The sequence below is a fragment of the Pristis pectinata genome, chromosome 35, assembly GCF_009764475.1.
Source record: "Pristis pectinata isolate sPriPec2 chromosome 35, sPriPec2.1.pri, whole genome shotgun sequence".
In the NCBI taxonomy this organism is placed as follows: Eukaryota; Metazoa; Chordata; class Chondrichthyes; order Rhinopristiformes; family Pristidae; genus Pristis; species Pristis pectinata.
The window spans coordinates 9,207,761-9,227,497 of record NC_067439.1 but is presented as its reverse complement, the minus strand read 5'-3'; the positions used below and the strand labels follow the sequence as shown (position 1 = coordinate 9,227,497).

Genomic DNA, 19,737 nt, shown 5'->3' with positions numbered 1-19,737 from the left:
CTGATGGTAAACACCCAACTTTTAATGGAAGCAATTTTTTTTCTTATGGCACTTGAATGAGCTGTTTCAAACAAAATTTGACACCAAATTTACATTCAGGAGCTTAAATCAGGACGTGGAGTGTTGAGAAGTGCATGAGAATATTGAAATAGTGGAACTGAGGATCCACAAGTTAATAAGTGTAGGATGGGCATTTGAACTGGAGATCTTGTGATTCAATGTACTGGCTGCAGAGAGGTGATGAAAGTGAATTTTTGCAGAGTGCAATGTGGAAGATCTTTCATTGATGAATCCAAATGGATGGGATTTTAGCTGAAATAAGTGGAGGCAAGAGGAGGAGTGCATGGTGTAATGGGGTTTGATATTGGTATTCTTGGTGAAGGTGAAAAATTATGGGTTATCTTAAACTACATGTTGTTTCAGATAACCAGATTACTAGTGGTGCATATGAGGAGGGAGCGGAGTGAAATGCAGAATTGGTTTGGTGGATGAAGACGTGCATGTGAAAGGGACATCCAAGGGAGCGCAGCTTTGCAGCAGTGATCTGAGTTTTAACTCATTTATGAAGATTTACAATGTTGGGCCAGTTGGTGCTCTGTCTCTGTGCCAGTAGAAAAAGCCTCATCCCACTTATTAGCATCATTTCTACAGCGCTCTTCAAATACACATTTAAATGTGGTTTAAATATGCGTATATCACTTTCGGGAAGTGAGATCCAAACATCCATGTTGGTGTCTTCACAAGAGGAGGGGTCATTGGCATTGTTGTACTCGAAGGAGAAATGTTGGATGGGGTGAAACTAGTGGAAAAAGGTTTTTTCACTATTTTCAGTGACATGAATGATGAAAAACATGAAAATCAGCGGTGCTGATGGTGTTGACATTTTCAGTGGAAGATAACATTCTTGCTCTGGATTTTTTCCACAGAGACAGACTCTGTGGTAAGATCCAAACTGAAGTATGTTGCAACATCACAGCGCAGTTAACCACATGATAGAATTCTTCGTGGGGTTACTGTCTGTCAGCTCAGTTTCAAATGTCAAAGCAATAAAAGTCACCCTGAATACCGTCAAGCACAATTCTATCTGAGTTCCACATTTTTCTTCTTTTGTCACACACACATTCAAAAAACAAAATATACACCACACACCACATCCATTCAAACACTAGACACCACACACATAAAATACACACCACCCACAAAAAGCACACCACACACACAAAATAGACCCCAGAGGCTCACACCACACACAAATACACACACCGCACTCACGCCACACATAAACACACACATGAATTCTCACACCATAAACTCCCACACAATCTAACTCACAACACCCACACACACTCCACACACAGTCACCAACACACACTCACTCATTCTGTCTTCCTCTGTTGCAGCTAACTTGGCTGTGATTGGGGTAATGTTCCGCAGACGATGTGGTCTCTCCAGATGTATCACTGTCTACCTGCTGTCGATGGCGGTGACGGATCTCCTGGCTATTATCATGGGCGTGATATCAGTCCGGATCGTTCCCATGACTTTCCCATCCAATTTCCTGACCTTTGCACCGGCCTGCAATGTCAACCTCGCGGTGGCTTACGGCGTAACAGACTGCTCCGTCTGGGTGACGGTGATGTTCACTTTTGATCGCTTTGTGGCTATTTGCTGCCAAAAATTGAAAATGAAATATTGCACAGAGCGAACTGCAGTTGTGGTGATCGGAACGGTTACTGCCCTGTGCTGCATCAAAAATGTATTTTTCTATTTTATGTATGAACCTCCTCATAAGACTGAGCCCAGACCGTGCAAAGTTAAGTCAGAATTTTATACATCGCCTGGCTGGATAGCATTTGACTGGATCGATAGCATTTCAGTCCCTTGTCTGCCATTTGTTCTGATTTTGCTGTTCAATTTCCTAACCGTCAGGCACATTTTAAAGGCTATTAGAATCCGCAGGAGACTCCAGGGCAGCGGGAACAGTGAGAGACAGAGCGACCCGGAGACCGACAGCCGCAAGAAGTCTATCGTCCTGCTCCTAAGTATCTCAGGTATCTTCATCCTCTTGTGGCTACTGGAACTGATAACTTTCCTCTATATTCGCATTGCCAGCGTCACTTACTTTACAGGTTCTGATTTCAGTAACTCAAATTTCCCTCTGGAAGAAAGCGGGTACGTGCTTCAGTACTTGTGTTCCTGTGTGAACCCATTTATTTACGCAGGGACACAGAGTAAGATCAGAGACGAGATAAAACTGGGGCTGAAATATCCACTGACTCTCATCAATAAATTACTGAAATAAACAATTTTTATTCTTTGGGAACAGTTCATGTTACAAAACACCTCATCTTGTTCTCTGTCATCTTGCCTGTTCAGTCCTATATTCACAGTGATATACAGCATGGAAACAGACCCTTCGGCCCAACTCGTCAATACTGACCAAGTTGCCTCCTGAGCCAGTCCCTGTTCCCTGCATTTGGCCCATATCCCTCTCAATCTTTCCAATCCATGTACCTGTCCAAATGTGTGTTAAACGTTGTATTTGTTCCCACCTCTACCACGTGCTCTGACAGTTCATTGCATACACTCACCATCCTCGGCCCTTGGTCTTGGATCCATGTTGCGTTGTGATGTCACCTTGCTCATTCCTGCTTTATGTTCATGTTGTTCTCCACCATGTGGCCTAATCAGTCATATAGTCACAGAGTTACACAGCACAGAAACAGGGCCTTCGGCCAACCAACTCCATGCTGACCATCAAGCTCCCATTTGCATGCATCCCTATTTTATTCTCCCCACATTTCTATCATCTCTCCCCACATTCACCTACACATGAGGGGCCATTTACAGCAGCCAATTGACCTTCAAATCTGCACATCCCATCGTCAGCTGTCAGTTTCCCTCCCCAGATGCTGCTCGATCATCTGAATTCCTGCAGCAGTTTGTGTGTTGCTCTACATTCCAGCATCTGCAGTCTCTGGTGTCTCCTGTGTTAACTCCTTGTTGGCTGGGAAATCAATTTGCAGATGTGGCCTTGAGGATGTAAGTTCATTGAATGCCGGCAAGAAGGGTTCCCTGAACATTTTGTTGGAGGTTCAATTGGAGGCAGGATACTTAAAGATAAACAAACTTGAAAGAAACTGCAGATGCTGGAAAGGTGAAAAAAAGGCAGAAAATGCTGGAAACTCTCGGGTCAGACAGCATCAATGGGAAGGAGAAGAGTTCACGTTTTACATCAAAGGTCTCTTTGTCAGCACAGTGGGAGGGTGGTGATGGGTGCTTGACTCCATCCCACTGCAACCAATCCAGGCCAGTCTTGCCCCCACTACTGGAGGCAATTCACGGGTTAGTGTCAAGTTTCAGGGAGAAGTGGGCCAAATATGAAATGGGAATAAATTGGGCTGCAGGGCCTGTTTCCAAGCTCTCTGCCTCTCCTCCTGATGAGGCCACACGATGACTTAAAAAACTGACCAGACCTCAGGACCAGACGGCATGCCCACAGATGTTCTGAAACTCAACCGTCCCACATTGGACTCATGAGCTACCTCAACCTGAAATGGGAGCAAGTCATCCTCGATCCTCAGGGACCAGCGAAGACGGTGATTTCTTTCTGTGTGAGTGCAAGAAGTTGCAATCAATTTTGTTTGAAATTAATTAATTTGATAGAAACAGTCTGACACACTTTGAAAATACTAGCCTTTTTTCCCCAAGTGGTAACATTCCAATTTGATTAATCATCAATCACAGCACAGTTTCCTTTGTTTCAAAGAAAGTGCTTTTCGGACATTGAAGAAAGGCTTCCCCGGCCAAGGCAGATGAGGACTATTTTCTGAATGGGGAGAGCATTCAGAAATTAGAGGTGCATTGGGACTTGGGATTCCCAGTGCAGGATTTCCTGAAGGGTATCTTGCAGGTTGAGTCTGTAGTAAGGAAGGCAAATGCAATGATAGCATTCATTTCGAGAGGACTTGAATTAAAAGCAAGGATATAATGCTAAGGCTTTCTAAGGCATTATTCAGACCACATTTGGAGTATTGTGAACAGTTTTGGGCCCCATATATAAGGAAGGATTTGCTGGCGTTGGAGAGGGTCCAGAGAGGGTTTACGAGAATTATCGCAGGGGTGAATGGGTTAACGTATGAGGAGCATTTGATGACTCTGAGCCTGTACTCGCTGGAGTTTGGAAGAATGAGGGGGGGTTCTCATTGTAAGCTACAGAATAATGAAAGGCCTAGATAGAATGGACGTGGAAAGGATGTTTCCAGTGGTGGGAGAGTCTAGGACAAGAGGGCAAAGCCTCAGAATAAAAGAATACTCCTTTAGAAGTGAGATGAGGAGGAATTTCTTCAGCCAGAGGCTAGTAAATCTGTGGAATTCATTGCCACAGACAGCTGTGGAGCCAAGTCATTGGGTATATTTAAAGCAGAGGTTGATAGGTTTTTGCTCAGTGAGGCTGTCGAAGGTTACGGGAAGAAGGCAGGAGAATGGGGTTGAGGGGGAGAAATAAATCAGCCATGATTTAATGGCAGAGCAGAGTTGATGGGCCGGATGGTCTAATTCTGCTCTGATGTCGTATGGTCTTTTGGTCACAGAATGTGTGGTGTCAGTCAGTGAGGAAGACCGTGGTGTGTGTGTGTGTGTGTGTGTGTGTGTGTGTGTGTGTGTGTGTGTGTGTGTGTGTGTGTGTGTGTGTGTGTGTGTGTGTGTGAAGTCCCTTTTAGTCACCAACAAAGAAACTTGTGTGTTTCATACTAAATTTTCTCTGCTTTATATCATTTTGTGAACAACTTAAATCATTCTCACGAAGGTGGTGCGCTGTACATGCACCTGTCTACATCAATGGTGCTGAGGTCGAGAGGGCTGAGACCTCCATGTTCCTAAGAGTGAACATCACCAATAGCCTGTTCTGGTCCAACCACATAGACACCATGGTCATGAAAGCTCACCAGTGCCTCTACTTCCTCAGGAGACTAAAGAAATTTGGCATGTCCCTTTTGACACTCACCAACTTCTATCAAATCACCACAGAAAGCACGCTATCTGGATGCAGCACAGCTTGGTATGGCAATTGCTCCACCTGTGACCACAAGAAACTGCAGAGAGTTGTGGACACAGCTCAGCACATCACGGAAACCAGCCTCCCCTCCATGGACTCTGTCTGCACTTCTCGCTGTCTTGGTAAAGCAGCCAACATAATCAAAGACCTCACCCACCTGTGACGTTCTCTCTTATCCCCTCTCCCATCCGGCAGAAGACACAAAAGCCTGAAAGCATGTACTGCCGGACTCAAGGACACCTTCTATCCTGCTGTTAGAAGACCGTTGAACAGTTCCCTCATATGATAAAATGGATTCTTGACCTCACAATCTATCTCGTTATGACCTTGTACCTTATTGTCTACCTGAACTGCACTTTCTCTGTGGATGTGACACTTTACTCTGCATTCTGTATTGTTTTACGTAGTACCACTTCAATGCACTATGGAGTGAATTGATCTGTATGAACGGTATGCAAGACAAGTTTTTCACTGTACCTTGGTACAAGAGGCAATCATAAACGAATTCAATTCATTTCAATTACCTGATGATGATTCCTTTCAATGATGCCATTATGTATTGTTTTGAGTTTCACCTCACCGGACTTGAGAGTTGGAGCGAGAGCAGGAGAGTTTTAAAAGAGGTATGTCTTGGGGCTTGCTTGTGTGTTTCACTTCACAGGAATGTAAGAGAGGCAAGTTTGCTAATTGTTAGTTAATAGATTGGCTAATTAGCTAGTTAACAGCAGCCAATAAGAAGGTTGTGTCAAGCAGAGTGGCTATTTCAGAGCAGCCATTGTGTGATGGGGCTTGTGTGGAAGTGGGGAGCTGAGGCTTTGGATCAAGAGGCTTTGGTGTGAGGCGGTAGAGTAAGTGGCCCAGATGTTGGGAGTGAGAGCAGATCTTTAAAAAGGCCTCAGTGAGGAGGCATGGGTAAGAAAAGGTGAGGTTTTATTTTGCTGCTGATCCTTAGTCCTTGATTCAGTGCAGGAGGATGGTACTTAGGGCAGTGGAAAGCTCCTCCTGCATGATGTGGGAAGTCAGGGAGCCTCAAGGTCTCCTAGATGACTACATCTGTGGGAAGTTCACCTAGCTGCAGCTCCTGACAGACTGGGTCAAGGAGCTGGAGCTGGAGTTGGATGGGCTCAGGATCATCTGGGATGCTGAAGGCTTCATGGATGAGACTTTTACTGAGGTGGTCACACCCAAGGTACAGACTTCAGATAGGTGGGGAAAGTAAGGGGAGTAGGTAGTCAGTGCAGGGTTCCCCTGTGGCCATTCCCCTCACTAACAGTTATACCTCTTTGGATACTGTTGATGAGGATGTTCTTTTTGTGGCGAGCAGCAGCTGTCAGGTCTGTGGCACTGGGGAAAGGTGCAGTCAGACAGGGTGCTAGTGATAGGAGACTCAGTAGTGAGGGGGACAAACTGGAGAGTCTGTCTGCCTGTAAATGAGATGCTAGGGAGGTGTGTTGTCTCCTGGGTGCCAGAGTCAAGGATGTATCTGAGCAGGACCTTGAGGCAGTGATCTCTGGATTACTCCCAGTGCTATGTGCCAGTGAGGTCAGAAATAGAAAGATAGGCCAGATGAATTTGTGGCTGAGAAGCTGGTGTAGGGATTCAGGTTCTTGGGCCATTGGAATCTCTTCTGGGGTCGAGGCAACCTGTAAAATAGGGACAGGTTGTATTTGAACCAGTGAGGAACCAATATCCTTGCAGGGAAATTTGCCAGTGCAACACAGGATGGTTTAAAATAGATTGGCTGGGGGTGGGACTCTGAACGGGGGCAAGTCATGGGAGAAAGCAGTAGCCAGTAAGAGCAAGTTTAGTGATCAGGATATCAAGAGGCAGAAAGCAATACCCAGTTGAACTGCACTTATTTCAATGCATGAACCTTAACAGGTAAGGCAGACAAACTCAACATGGATTGGCTCTGAGGACTGGGATGTTATAGCCATAACAGAAACATGGCTGAGAAAAGGACCGAACTGGCAGCTCAATATTCCAGAATGCAGATGCTATTGGTGTGACAGAAGTACAGGTAAGTGAGGATGGGGTGTTGCCTTTTTGATAAGGGTGAACATAACAGCAGTACTTAGATGACATTAATGTGGGATCATCCAGTGAGGCCATAAGGGGCAGAATTTAGAAACGAGGAGGGGAGGGTCAATCTAGTGGGGCTGTATTAGAGACTGCCCAATAGTCAGTGGGATCTTGAGGAGCAGAAGTGTAGAGAAATTGATCATAGTTATAAGTGGGAGATTCTAACTTCCCCAGTATTGACTTGACACCAAGTGTGTTCAGTGCTTCAATGGAGTGGAATTTGGAAATGTGTCCAGGAAAGTTTCCTGAGTCAATATATCGAGGGCCCTACTTGGGAAGGTGTAATTCTGAACCTTCTCTTGGGGAACGAGATAAGGTGGGGAAACTGAAATGGCAGTTAGGGACCACTTTGGCTCCAGTGACCAAAATTCTATTACTTTTAAGATTGTGATGGAAAAGGACAGGGTGTCTAAAATGGAGCAGGGCTAATTTTGGGGGAATTAGGCAGGATCCATCAGAGGTCGATTGGGTGAGCCCCTTTGAAGGGAAAGGAAAGAATAACAAGTAGGAAGCTTTCAAGAGTGTGATACAAAGAGTCCAGGAGCAGCCTGTTCCTGTCAGGGTGAAGGGTAAACCTGGCAAGTTTAAGGAACCTTCTCTAATGAGAGAGATTGAGGCTCTGGTCAAGAAAAAGGAGGCATTCATTGGGTTTAGGAGGTCGGGGAAGAGCGAATCCCTTGTGGACTATAAAAAGTTTGAGTACACTTAAGAGGCAAATCAGGAGGGTGAAGAAGGGATGAGATGGATCTGGCAGGTAAGATTAAAGAAAATCCCAAGACGTTCCATGGCTATATTCAAAGGATGGCTAGGAAGACAGTAGGTCCCCTTAGAGATCAGCAGGGCCACCTACATCTTGAGCCACAGGAGATGGTTGGGATTTGAATGAATATTTCTCCTCAGTAAATTTTAGTGTTTGAGGAGAGAGTCATGGTTGCTCAAGAGATAAGGAAAACCAGTGAAGATGTTTGAGATTATTCACATGACCAGGGAGGAGGCATTTGCAACTTTACAGCACATTGAGATGGATAAATCCCGACAGCCTGTCCGAATACATCCTCAGATTTTGTGGGAGGCTAGAGGAGAAATTGTGGAGGCCCTGGCAGAGATATTGGCTTCATTATTAGCCAATAGTGAAGTTCCCGAAGACTGGAAGGTGGATAATGTTGTTCTGTTTAAGTGTAGCAAGGACAAGCCAGGGAACTACAGGCCAGTCAGCCTGCCATCAGTAGTGGGGCAGTTAGTGGAAGAAATCCTGAGGGACAGGATCTCCCAGCATTTGAATAGACAGTGCCTGATTAGGAGGAGTCAGCATAGCTTTGTGTGTGGAAAGTTCTGCTTGACAAAACTTTCAGAATTTTTTTTTGAAGAGTTAACCAAAAAGGTAGATGAAGGTAGGGCAGTGGATGTTGTCTATTTGGAGTTTAGCAAGGGCTTTGACAAGGTCCCACATGGTCAGCTGGTCTGGAAGGTTGGGTCCCATGGAATACCAGGAGAGCTTGTTTGGTGGATTCAAACCTCCTTTGGAGGTAGGAAGCAGAGGGTGGTGGTTGAAGGTTTTTTCTCAGAATGGAGGCTGGTGACCAATGGTGTGCCACAGGGGTCAGTGTTGGGAACCTTGTTCATTCATTATATAAATGATTTGGATGCAACTGCACAAGGTTTGATCACTAAGTTTGCAGGTGGCATGAAATCAGGTGTTGATGGTGAAGAAGGTTGTCATAGATTACAGGGGGATTTTGGTCAAGTAGGGAAGTGGGCTGAGGAGTGGCAAATGGATTTCAACATGGATAAGTGGGAGGTGATGCAATTTAGAAAGTCAAACCAATGTGGGACTGGTACAATGAATGGTCGTGCACTAGGGAGTGTAATGGAACAGAGGGACCTCCTACAAGTGCAAAGTTCATTGAAAGCAGTGTCACAGATGGACAAGGTGGTGAAGGTGTTCAGCACATTGGCCTTCATCAGTCAGGGCCCTGAGTACAGGACCTGAAGCATTATGTTGCAGTTGTACAAGTCATTTGTGAGGCCACACTTGGACTAGTCTGTGCAGTTTTGGCCACCCTGTTATAGGAAAGATGTTGTTAAACCGGGAAGAGTTCAGAAAAGATTTACGAGGATGTTGCCAGGACTAGAAGGCCTGAGTTATAGGGAGAGGTAGGCCAGGCTAGGTGTTTATTCCTTGGAGTGTAGGAGAATGAGGGGTGACCTTAGAGGTTCACAAAATCATGAGGGGCATAGAAAAGGTGGATGGTAGCAATCTTTTTCCCAGGGTAGGGGAGACCAAAACTATTGGCTATAGATTTAGGGTGAGAGGGGAAAGATTTAAGGGAATTCAGGTGCAACTTTTTCATGCAGAGGGTGGTGAGTACATGGAATGTGCTGCCATTGGAAGTGGTTGAGGCAGGTACAACAGTATCATTGAAGTACTTGAATAGGTACATGCAGGGGCAGGGCTCAGAGAGATATGGGCCGAACACTGGTAACTGGGACTTGATGGGTGCGTACCATGGTCAGCATGAACTCGTTGGGCTGAAGGGCCTGTATACCTGGTGTATTGCTCTGACTCTACGTGAAGAGTCAGTCAGAGTCATTGACTGGAGGGAAGTTACTAACCCAGTGGATAATAAATTTTTCTGGTGTGTTAATCCCCAACATAGACATTGATGTTCCATACTAGATTTCCAATGACCTGATCAAAGCCATATTTTACTTTGAGATTGTTTTAATAAATGTTTAACCCTCTTGCATGAATCTAAAAGTTGTAAGCATCTATCCAGTTGCATCACGGTTTGGTATGGCAACTGCTCTGCCTGTGACCCTAAAACTGCGGAGAGTTGTGGACCCTGCTCAGCACATCACAGAAACCAGCCTCCCCTCCATGGACTCCATCTATGCATCTCACTGCCTCAGTACAGCAGATAGCATAATCAAAGACCCCACCCAATCTGAGTGTTTTCTTTTCTCCCCTCTGTCATCGGACAGAAGAGACAAAAGCCTGAAAGCACGTAAACCAGGTTCAAGGACAGCTTTTATCAAGCTGTAAGAAGACTATTGAATGGTTCTGTAGTATGATAAGATGGACTCTTGACCTCTCAATCTACCTTGTTTTGACCTTGCACCTTATTGTCTACCTGCACTGCACTTCCTGTCACCATTACACATTATTCTGCATTCTGTTATTGTTTTACCTTGTACTACTTTGATGCACTGTAGAATGAATTGATCTCATGAACAGTATGTAAGACAAGTTTTTTGCTGTACATTAGTACATGTGACAAAAATATTCCAATTCTAAACAAGTTGTAAGCACCATATCACTTACTGATTTCATGGAAACTCATAAAAACTTTGGAGAAAGTATTTCTCAAAGCTGGCTATAGTTAATTTCATGTCTTAATATCTCAACGTAATTCAATGACAACATTCAGTACCTTATCCAAACACTGGGAAATACCACCTTGAAGCTGAGTGGATTTTTTCCCCCACACCTCAATGTCATGTTACAGCTGTACAGCTGAGCATTAATATGACTTACTGTCCTGCCCAACCTCATGCAACAAAATGAATGTTTTGCAGGGTAATTTACAGTGAAGGAGGCTCAACTAATCAACTTGCAGAAATCCAAGGTGATTGTGAACCGTCTCACATTTTGATTCATTTTATGGTACCTTGTCCAAACGCTGGGGAATACTGCCTTGAAGCTGAGTGATTTTATTTCCACACCTCAGAATTAGAATGTGATTCACTGCAAACTTTGAAATCGGAGTTTGATCTACTTCAGCAAAGTTACGTTTCCTAAACTGAGAGGAGACTGAATCAGATTAATGAGTTTAATTGAGATAAATGCAAGGTGTTGCAGTTTGGTAAACCACACCAGAGCAGGACTTGCACAGTGAATGATGGGTTGCTGGAGAATGTTGTAGAACAGAGACCCAGGAGGGCAGGTACATAGTTCCTTGAAAGTGGTGACACATATAGACAGGGTGGTGAAGAAGGTGTTTGGCACACTTGCCTTCATCAGTCAGGATATTGAGTTGGGATGTCATGTTACAGCTGAACAAGACATTGGTAACACCAAAGCCTGCAGATGCTGGAATCTGTAGCAACAAACAAGATACTGGAGAAAGTCAATGGGTCAGATAGCATCTGTAGAAGGAAGTGGGCAGTTGACGTTTCAAGTCAGGATCCAGCAACATTTGGAGCCCTGCAGACAGTTCTGGTCTCCCTGTTATAGGAAGGATGTTATTAAGCTGGAAAGGTTAAAATAAAGATTTCTGAGGCTGTTACCAGGACTGGAGGGTTTGAGTTATAAGGAGAGGCTGGATAGGCTGAGACTTTATTCTCTGGAGCACAGGAGGCTGAGGGGTGACCTTATACAGGTTTATAAAATCATGAGGAGGATAAGATGAATAGCATCAATATTTCTCCAGGATAGGGGAGTTCCTGATCTCTCAATCTGCCTCGTTTTGACCTTGCACCTTATTTTCTACCTGCACTGAAGTTTTTCCGTAGCTTTTACACTGTATTCTGCAATCTGTTATTGTTTTTGCCTTGTACTACATCGATGCACTGTGCAATGAATTGATCTTCAAGAACGGTATGCAAGACAAGCTTTTCACTGTCCCTCAGTATATGAGACAATTGATAAACCAATTCCAGTTCCAATTAAAACTCCAAATTCCATTGGATTCACATCTACATTCCAGGAAAGAATCAACATGTATTTTTCCTCTTTATCCCTCATCATTTTCCCTCGTGGTCTGACACTAGTTCTTCTCCAATCTCAAGTTTTGACTTTGAATCATTATCTCCTGATTTCTGCAGTCTCTTTTGGTCCATTAATTCTTCTTTAGTTTTACACCAGCTCCCATTTCTCTTGGTGATCAATGCCCTTCATTTCACAAACTGAGCTTCCTTCATTTACCAATTACCCAAGTATTCCAAGGATCCTTGAACTGCTTCCTCTGTTGTCTCTAATTTGGTGCAATTATAGTTCTTGTCATCTGATGCCTCAGCCTTAAGCCTCTGTGGTCCAGTTTTCCAAAATTTAATTCTTCAACAATGATTCACTTTTTACTTTCTAATAGTGAATTACTATTGTGGTAAGCACCTTTCTCCCAACTTTGCTCAGTTCAGGATCACTCCAGAAACTAAATCCAATGTGTCTGTTCATTTCATAATCCCAGAACTATACAATGGCATGCAAAAGTTTGGGCACCCCTGGACAAGACGGCAGCATTGGGTAAGGGAAAAGGTGGGCGTGTCTGCTTTATGATAAACCCGTCGTGGTGCATGGATGTGGCAGTCTTGTCCCATTTGTCCCATTCCTGCTCCCTGACCTGGAACATCTGGCAGTGAAGTGCCGACCATTCTACCTACCATGGGAGTTCTCTGCTGTCATCCTGACTGCAGTCTACATCTCACCTCAGGCAGGCATCAAGCTGGCACTTGAGGAACTGAGTGCTGTAATCAACAAGAACGAAGGGGCGTACCCCGACGCCTGTCACATCGTGGCAGGAGACTTTAATCAGGCAAGTGTGAAGAAGTCTCTGCCGAACTACTATCAACACATCACCTGCAACACTAGAGGACTCAACACACTTGACCACTGCTGTACCACCATCAAGAACGCTGACTGCTCCATCCCTTGCCCGCACTTTGGTAAATCCAACCACCTGGCTGTTTCTTCTGCCTGTGTACAGACTGAAGAGCACAGCACCGGTGAAGAGGACGATGAAGAGCTGGATGGCAGAGGCGGAGAAGCGAATTTGGGATTGCTTCGAGTCGGTGGACTGGACCATGTTGGAGGATTTGTCAGTGGACTTAAATGACTATACCACAGTCATCAACAACTTCATAAGGATATGCGTGGACGAGTGTGTACCCACAAACATTCTGAATCTTCCCCAACCAGAAGCCCTGGATGAACCAGGAGATTCATAATCTGCTGAGGCCTAGAACTGTGGTGTATGGGACTGGGGATCCAGAGTCATAAGAAGTCTGGGTACGACCTCCTTGCAATTTCAGACAAACTGGAATCATAGATGGACGTTTGACAGCTATGGCAGGACTTGCACAATATAACTTCCTACAAGGTGAGATCAGGTAGCATAAATGGCAACAACCCATCACTCCCAGATGATCTCAATGCCTTTTATGCACTCTTTGATAGGGAGAACTATGACACACCCACACAAGCCCCCACATCTCTGGATGACCCTGTAATCTCAGTCTGAGGCTGATGTCGGGGCATCCTTCAAGAGGGTGAATCCATGAAAGACGTCTGATCCAGACGGTGTACCTGGCCAAGTCCAGGAGGTCTGTGCGGACCAACTGGCCGGAGTGTTTACAGACATATTAAACTTCTCAGGTCTGAGGTTCCCATCTGCTTCAAAAAAGTATCTGTTGTCCCCGTGCCCAAGAAGAACGTAATGACCTACCTCAATGACTACATTCTGGGACGACTTGCATCAGCTGTAATGAAGTGATTGGAGAGGTTGGTTCTGGCACAAATCAACTCCTGCCTTAGAGATGACCTGGATCCACTCCAATTTCCCTACAACCAGAACAGGACAACTGCTGATGTGATTTCTCTGGCTCTTCAATTTGCTCTGGACCATCTGGACAACAGGAACACAAGTCAGGCTGCTGTTCATCAACCACAGCTTGGTGTTCAACACAATCATCCCATCCAAACTTATCATCAAGCTTTAAGACCTGGGCCTCTGGGCCTCCCTCTGCAACTGGATACTTGACTTTCTCATCGGTAGACCTCAAAGGATTGGCAACAACATCTCCTCCTCACTGACCATCAACACAGGTGCACCTCAAGGCTGTGTGCTTAGCCCCCTGCTCTACTCTCTACACACATTACTAAGCACAGCTCCATATACAAATTCACCAACACCACTGTTGTTGGATGAATCACGATGGTGATGAGTCACTTTACCAGTGCAAGACAGGACACCTGGCTGAGTGGTGCCACAACAACAACCTCTCACTCAACATCAGTAAAACTGAAGAGCTGATTGTTGACTTCAGGAAGGGGAAGGAGGGTGAATGTGCACCAGTCTACACTAGGGGGAATTGGTGGTGGAGAGAGTCAGCAGCTTTAAATTCCTGGGTGTTAAAATATCGGATGAGCTGTCCTGTGCCCAGAACATTGATGCAAACACAAGAAAAGCCTGCCAGCATCTTTACTTTCTCAGGAGGTTAAGGAGGTTCGGTTTGTGGTCAAATACTCTGACAAACTTCTACAGATTACTGTCTGGCTGCATCATAGTCTTAAAGGCAACTCAAATGTGCAGGAACATAAAAATCTGCAGAGAGTAGTAGACTCTGCCCAATACATCACAGGCACTTCCCTCCCCACCATCAGTAGTATCTACAGGAGGTGCTGCCTTAAGAAGGCAACATCCATCATCAAAGACCTCCACCATCCGGGCCGTGCCATCTTCTTGCAGCTACCATCAGGCAGGAGGTTCAGAAGCCTGAAGTCCCACATCACCAGGTTCAAGAACAGCTACTTCCCTTCAACTATTTGGTACTTGAACCAACCGGCACAACCCCCATCAATGGAGTTTACCAACACTGGGACCACTTTCATCACTTTGCACTAAAATGGATTTTGTTTTGTTTTTGTTCTAATTGAGTTCTTTTTTGTAAAAATTTTGTTTCTATTGTAAATGTTTCTTTTTTTGGTTCTAATTGTATTCTTTATTGTAAAAATTGTTTAATTTATGTTTCTCTTGTGAATGCTGCTTATCTGATGCTCTCTGCCTGTGATGCTGCTGCAAGTGAGTTTTTCATTGCACCTGTGCATACATGCTCTTGTGCATATGACAATAAACTTGACCTTGAATTTGACTTTGATCATTCCACAAACTAAATGCAATATGTCAGTTCACTTTTTAATGCCAAAAATATCTTGTTCCAGGTTACTCAGTTCAATGGGCTCAGGATAGCATTTACAAATTCCATCCACCCATTAATTCATTCCTTGCTTTTCTTGGAAGGAATGGAAGCAGGATTATACATGATGCATGATTATTCATCAAGACAATTATTGCTATCAGCTGCTTTAAGTTGCTTGTTTCAATTAATGTAATTAGCATAAAAAAAGATGTTCCCTGGTGATTGATGTCGGGTGAAAATATATACAACTGTGAATGCAGTGTTGGATGCTCAAAGCTTTCAGCAGCAATGCATGCAGCTCCAAAAATCTTGGGGGTGGCCATTTGCTATTGTATCATTGCAGTCACTGGCATTCCTGGTAAAGTATTGGTGTTAATTATCAATCTACAAAATGTGAAATATTGCATCACTGCTGGGTTTACTGGTATTGTCTTTCTGTCAATTGTAGGTTTTTACCCCTTTGCTATTCTCCCAGTATCACTAATACCCTTTAATTGTTTTCTCCCATTGGTTCTACCATTTTAATTGAATACTTTATACTTTAAGTTTTATTTCTTTGCAGTGGTAGAATTTCTTCTTCACAAAAGCTAATCTTTAATGTTTTTGATATCTATTGTATCATCTCATTCTGATGGAACAAATCCAACTATAATGGAGGCAATTTATTTTCTTATGGCACTTGTATGAACAGTTTCAAACAAAATTTGACATTGAATTTACATGAAGGTGTATAAAACAGGATGCAGTGTTTAGGAAACAGCATGAGAATATTTCAGTCATGGAACTGAGGATTCACTAAGTCAGTAAGTGTTGGATGGGTGTTTGGAATGTATATTTTGTTCAATGTACTAGCTGCAGAGAAGTGACAAAAGTAAATTTATGGAGAGTGCAATGTGGAAGATCAGTCATTGATGTGTTCAGATGGATGGGATTTTAGCTCACATAAGTGGAGGCAAGAGGACTGCATGGTGTAATAGTGCTTGATATTGGTATTCTTGGTGAAGGAGAAAAATTGTGGGGTATCTTAATCTACATGTAGATTGGACAAACCAGATTACCAATGGTGCATGTGGGGAGGGAGCAGAGTGAAATACAGAATTGGTTTGGAGGATGAAGACGTGCATGTGAAAGGGACATGTGAGGGAGCACAGCTTTGCTGCAGTGATCTGTGATTTAACTGAGTTATGAAGATTTACAATGTTGGGCCAGTTGGTGCACTCTGTGCCAGTGGAAAAAGCCTCATCCCACTCTTCAGAACCATGTCTATAGTGCTCTTCAAATACACATCCAAATGTGGTTTAAGTATGCATATATCACTTTTGGGGAAGTGAGTTCCAAACATCCATCTGGGTGTTTTCATAAGGAGGGGTCGATGGCATTGTTGTACCAGAGGGAGAAATATTGGGTAGGGTGGAACGAGTAGAATAGGATTGTTTCAGGATTTTCCGTGAAATGGAAGAGCTGACAAACAACACGAAAATCAGTAGTGTTGATAGTGTTGCAGTTTTCAGTGGAAGAGAATGTTCATGCTCTGGATTTTTTCCACAAAGACAAGACTCTCTGGTAAGATCCAAACTGAAGTATGTTGCAACATCACAGTGCAGTTAATCACACGATAGAATTCTTAGTGGGGTAACTGTCTGTCAGCTCAGTTTCAAATATCAAAGCAATAAATGTCCCAGTGAATACCGTTAAGTAGAATTTTATCTTTGTTCCTCATTTTCCTTCTTTGTCACACACATTCAAAGAAACAAAATATACAGTGTGCCACACACCAAAAAAAATACAGTATGCCACATTCAAAATACATACCACTCTCAAAGCACACCACACACATCAGACACAAAATACAAACCAGACACCACACACAAATACTCATGCCACACAAGTGCACACACATTCTCATACCAAACACTCTCTTACAATCTCACTCACAACACCCACACATGTACCACACACAATCATCAATACACACTCACTCCCTCTGTCATCCTCTGTTGCAGCTAACTTGGCCGTGATTGGGGTAATGGTCCGTCGACAATGTGGTCTCTCCAGATGTATCACTGTCTACCTGCTGTCGATGGCAGTGACAGATCTCCTAGTCATTATCATGTGCATAATATTAATCCGGATTGTACCCATGATTTTCCCATCCATTTTCTTGACCATTGCTCCAGCCTGCAGTGTGTATCTCACAGTAGCTTATGGCATAAGAGACTGCTCTGTCTGGGTGACGGTGATGTTCACCTTTGATCGCTTTGTGGCTATTTGCTGTCAAAAATTGAAAATGAAATATTGCACAGAGCGAACGGCGGCTGTGGTGATCGGAACAGTTACTGCCCTGTGCTGTTTCAAAAATGGATTTTTCTATTTTATATTTGAACCTCCAATTAAAATCGAGCCCACATCGTGCAAAGTTAAGTCAACATATTATACCTCACCTGGCTGGATAGCATATGACTGGATCGATAGCATTTTAACCCCTTGTCTGCCATTCGTTCTGATTTTGCTGTTCAATTTCCTGACTGTCAGGCACATTTTAAGGGCCATTAGAATCCGCAGGAGACTCCATGGTGGCAGGAACAGTGAGAGACAGAGCGACCCAGAGACACACAGCCGCAGGAAGTCCATCGTCCTGCTCCTGAGTATCTCGGGTATCTTCATCCTCCTGTGGCTACTGGAACTGATAACTTTCCTCTACATTCGCATTGCCAGCGTTACTTACTTTTCAGGTTCCAATTTCAGTGACTCAATTTTCCCTCTGGAAGAAAGTGGGTACGTGCTTCAGTTGTTGTGTTCCTGCGTGAACCCATTTATTTACGCAGGGACACAGAGTAAGATTAGAGACGAGATAAAGCTGGGGCTGAAATATCCACTGACTCTCATTAATAAATTACTAAAATAAACTGTTCCTAAAGAGTAAAAATTGTTTATGTTGCAAACCACCCTCATCTTGTTCTGTCATCTCACCTGCACAATCTGATATTCATAGAGTTACACAGTCTGGATTTGGCCCATATCCCTCTCAACCTTTTCTATCCTGTACAAATATCTCTTAAACATTGTAATTGTTCCTACCTCGACCACTTCCTCTGACAGCTCGTTCCATACATCCACCACCCTCTGTCCCCCCTCTTGGATCCACACAGCGTTATGATGGCATCTTGTTCCTTCCTGCTTTACGTTCATCTTGTTCTCCAACATCTCGCCTGTTCAGTCATAAAGTCACAGAGTTACATAGCACGGAAACAGGCCCTTGGGCCTACCAACTCCTTGCTGACCATCAAGCACCCATTTGCACTAATCCTTATTTTATTCTCGCCACATTCATATCATCTCTCCTCAGATTCTACCCCTCACCTACACACGAGGGGCAATTTACAGCAGCCAATTAACCTTGCAACCTGCTCATCTTTGGGATGTGGGAGGAAACTCATGCAGTCACAGGCAGAACGTGCAGACTCAAGAGACAGCACAGGAGGTGAGGATCAAACCTGGGTCTTTGGAGCCATGAGGCAGCAGCACTACCTGCCGACCCACTGTGCTGCCCACTTGCAACAAGTTGGATGAATTAGCAGTACCAAGAGGGGCTGACCTACTGGACATTAGAGGTCTGGTCACAAGGAAGAGAGCTGAATATCCCGGAGTATTTATTAGTGTCACAGAATGGTTGGCAGATTCACCAATAGGAAGGAGCAGGGTTGGTCTGATAACACAACAGCATTGGGACACTGGTAAGAAAGGAACATGAAGGTATCAGTGAGTGGAATCGTTTTAGGGGGTAATTGGAAAGGACAGAAAAAAAACCTGTCAGTCCCCTGTTGGACAGAGCAAAAAGAGGGTAAAGCATTCATCATAGGTTTGTCGTCAACTGTCCATTTCCCTCCACAGATGCTGCTCGACCCACAGAATTCCTCTGACTTTGTGTGTTGCTCCACATTCCAGCATCTGCAGTCAGGAAGTCATGGTAGTGTAGCGGTTAGTGTAACGCTTTACAGCGCCAGTGACCTGGGTTCAATTCTGATTGCTGTCTGTAAGGAGTTTGTACGTTCTCCCCGTGTCTGCGTAGGTTTCCTTTGGGTGCTCTGGGTTCCTGCCACATTCCAAAGACATCCGGGTTAGGAAGTTGTGGGCATGCTATGTTGGCGCCGGAAGCATGGCGACACTTGTGGGCTTCCCCCAGAACACTCTACTCAAAAGATGCATTTCACTGTGTGTTTCGATGTACATGTGACTAATAAAGATATCTTATCTCTTGTGTCTCCTGTGTTAACTTCTTGTTGGCTGGGAAATCAGATTGGCAGATGTGGCCTTAAGGATGTAAATTCATTGAATGCCGGCGAGACGGGTTCCTTGAACATTATGTTGGAGGTGCAATCGGAGGCAGGATACTTAAAGAGAAACAAAACTCAAAATAAAAACTGCAGATGCTGGAAATCTGAAACAAAAGCAGAAAATGCTGGGAACACTCAGGTCAGACAGCATCTGTGGGAAGTAAAGGAGTTGATGTTTTACATGAACGGTCTTTGTCAGAACTGTGGGAGGGTTGGGATGGGTGCTTGACTCCATCCCACTGCAACAAATTGAGACCACTCTTGCCCCCACTACTGGAGGCAATTTAAGGGTTAGCGTTAGGGCTACAGGGGGATATGGGCCAAATGTGGGCAAATGGGATGAGTTTAGAT

General features: G+C 44.2%; 1 long non-coding RNA gene across 1 annotated transcript; it reads right to left on the bottom strand.

The window, feature by feature from the left end:
- Window positions 1-2,657: 2,657 nt before the first annotated feature.
- Window positions 2,658-18,189, bottom strand: LOC127586407 (uncharacterized). Its single transcript, XR_007958681.1, has 3 exons — window positions 18,131-18,189; window positions 3,546-3,610; window positions 2,658-2,683 (listed from the first exon to the last, which is right to left on the bottom strand). It is a non-coding gene; the product is annotated as an uncharacterized LOC127586407 (long non-coding RNA).
- Window positions 18,190-19,737: the final 1,548 nt, after the last annotated feature.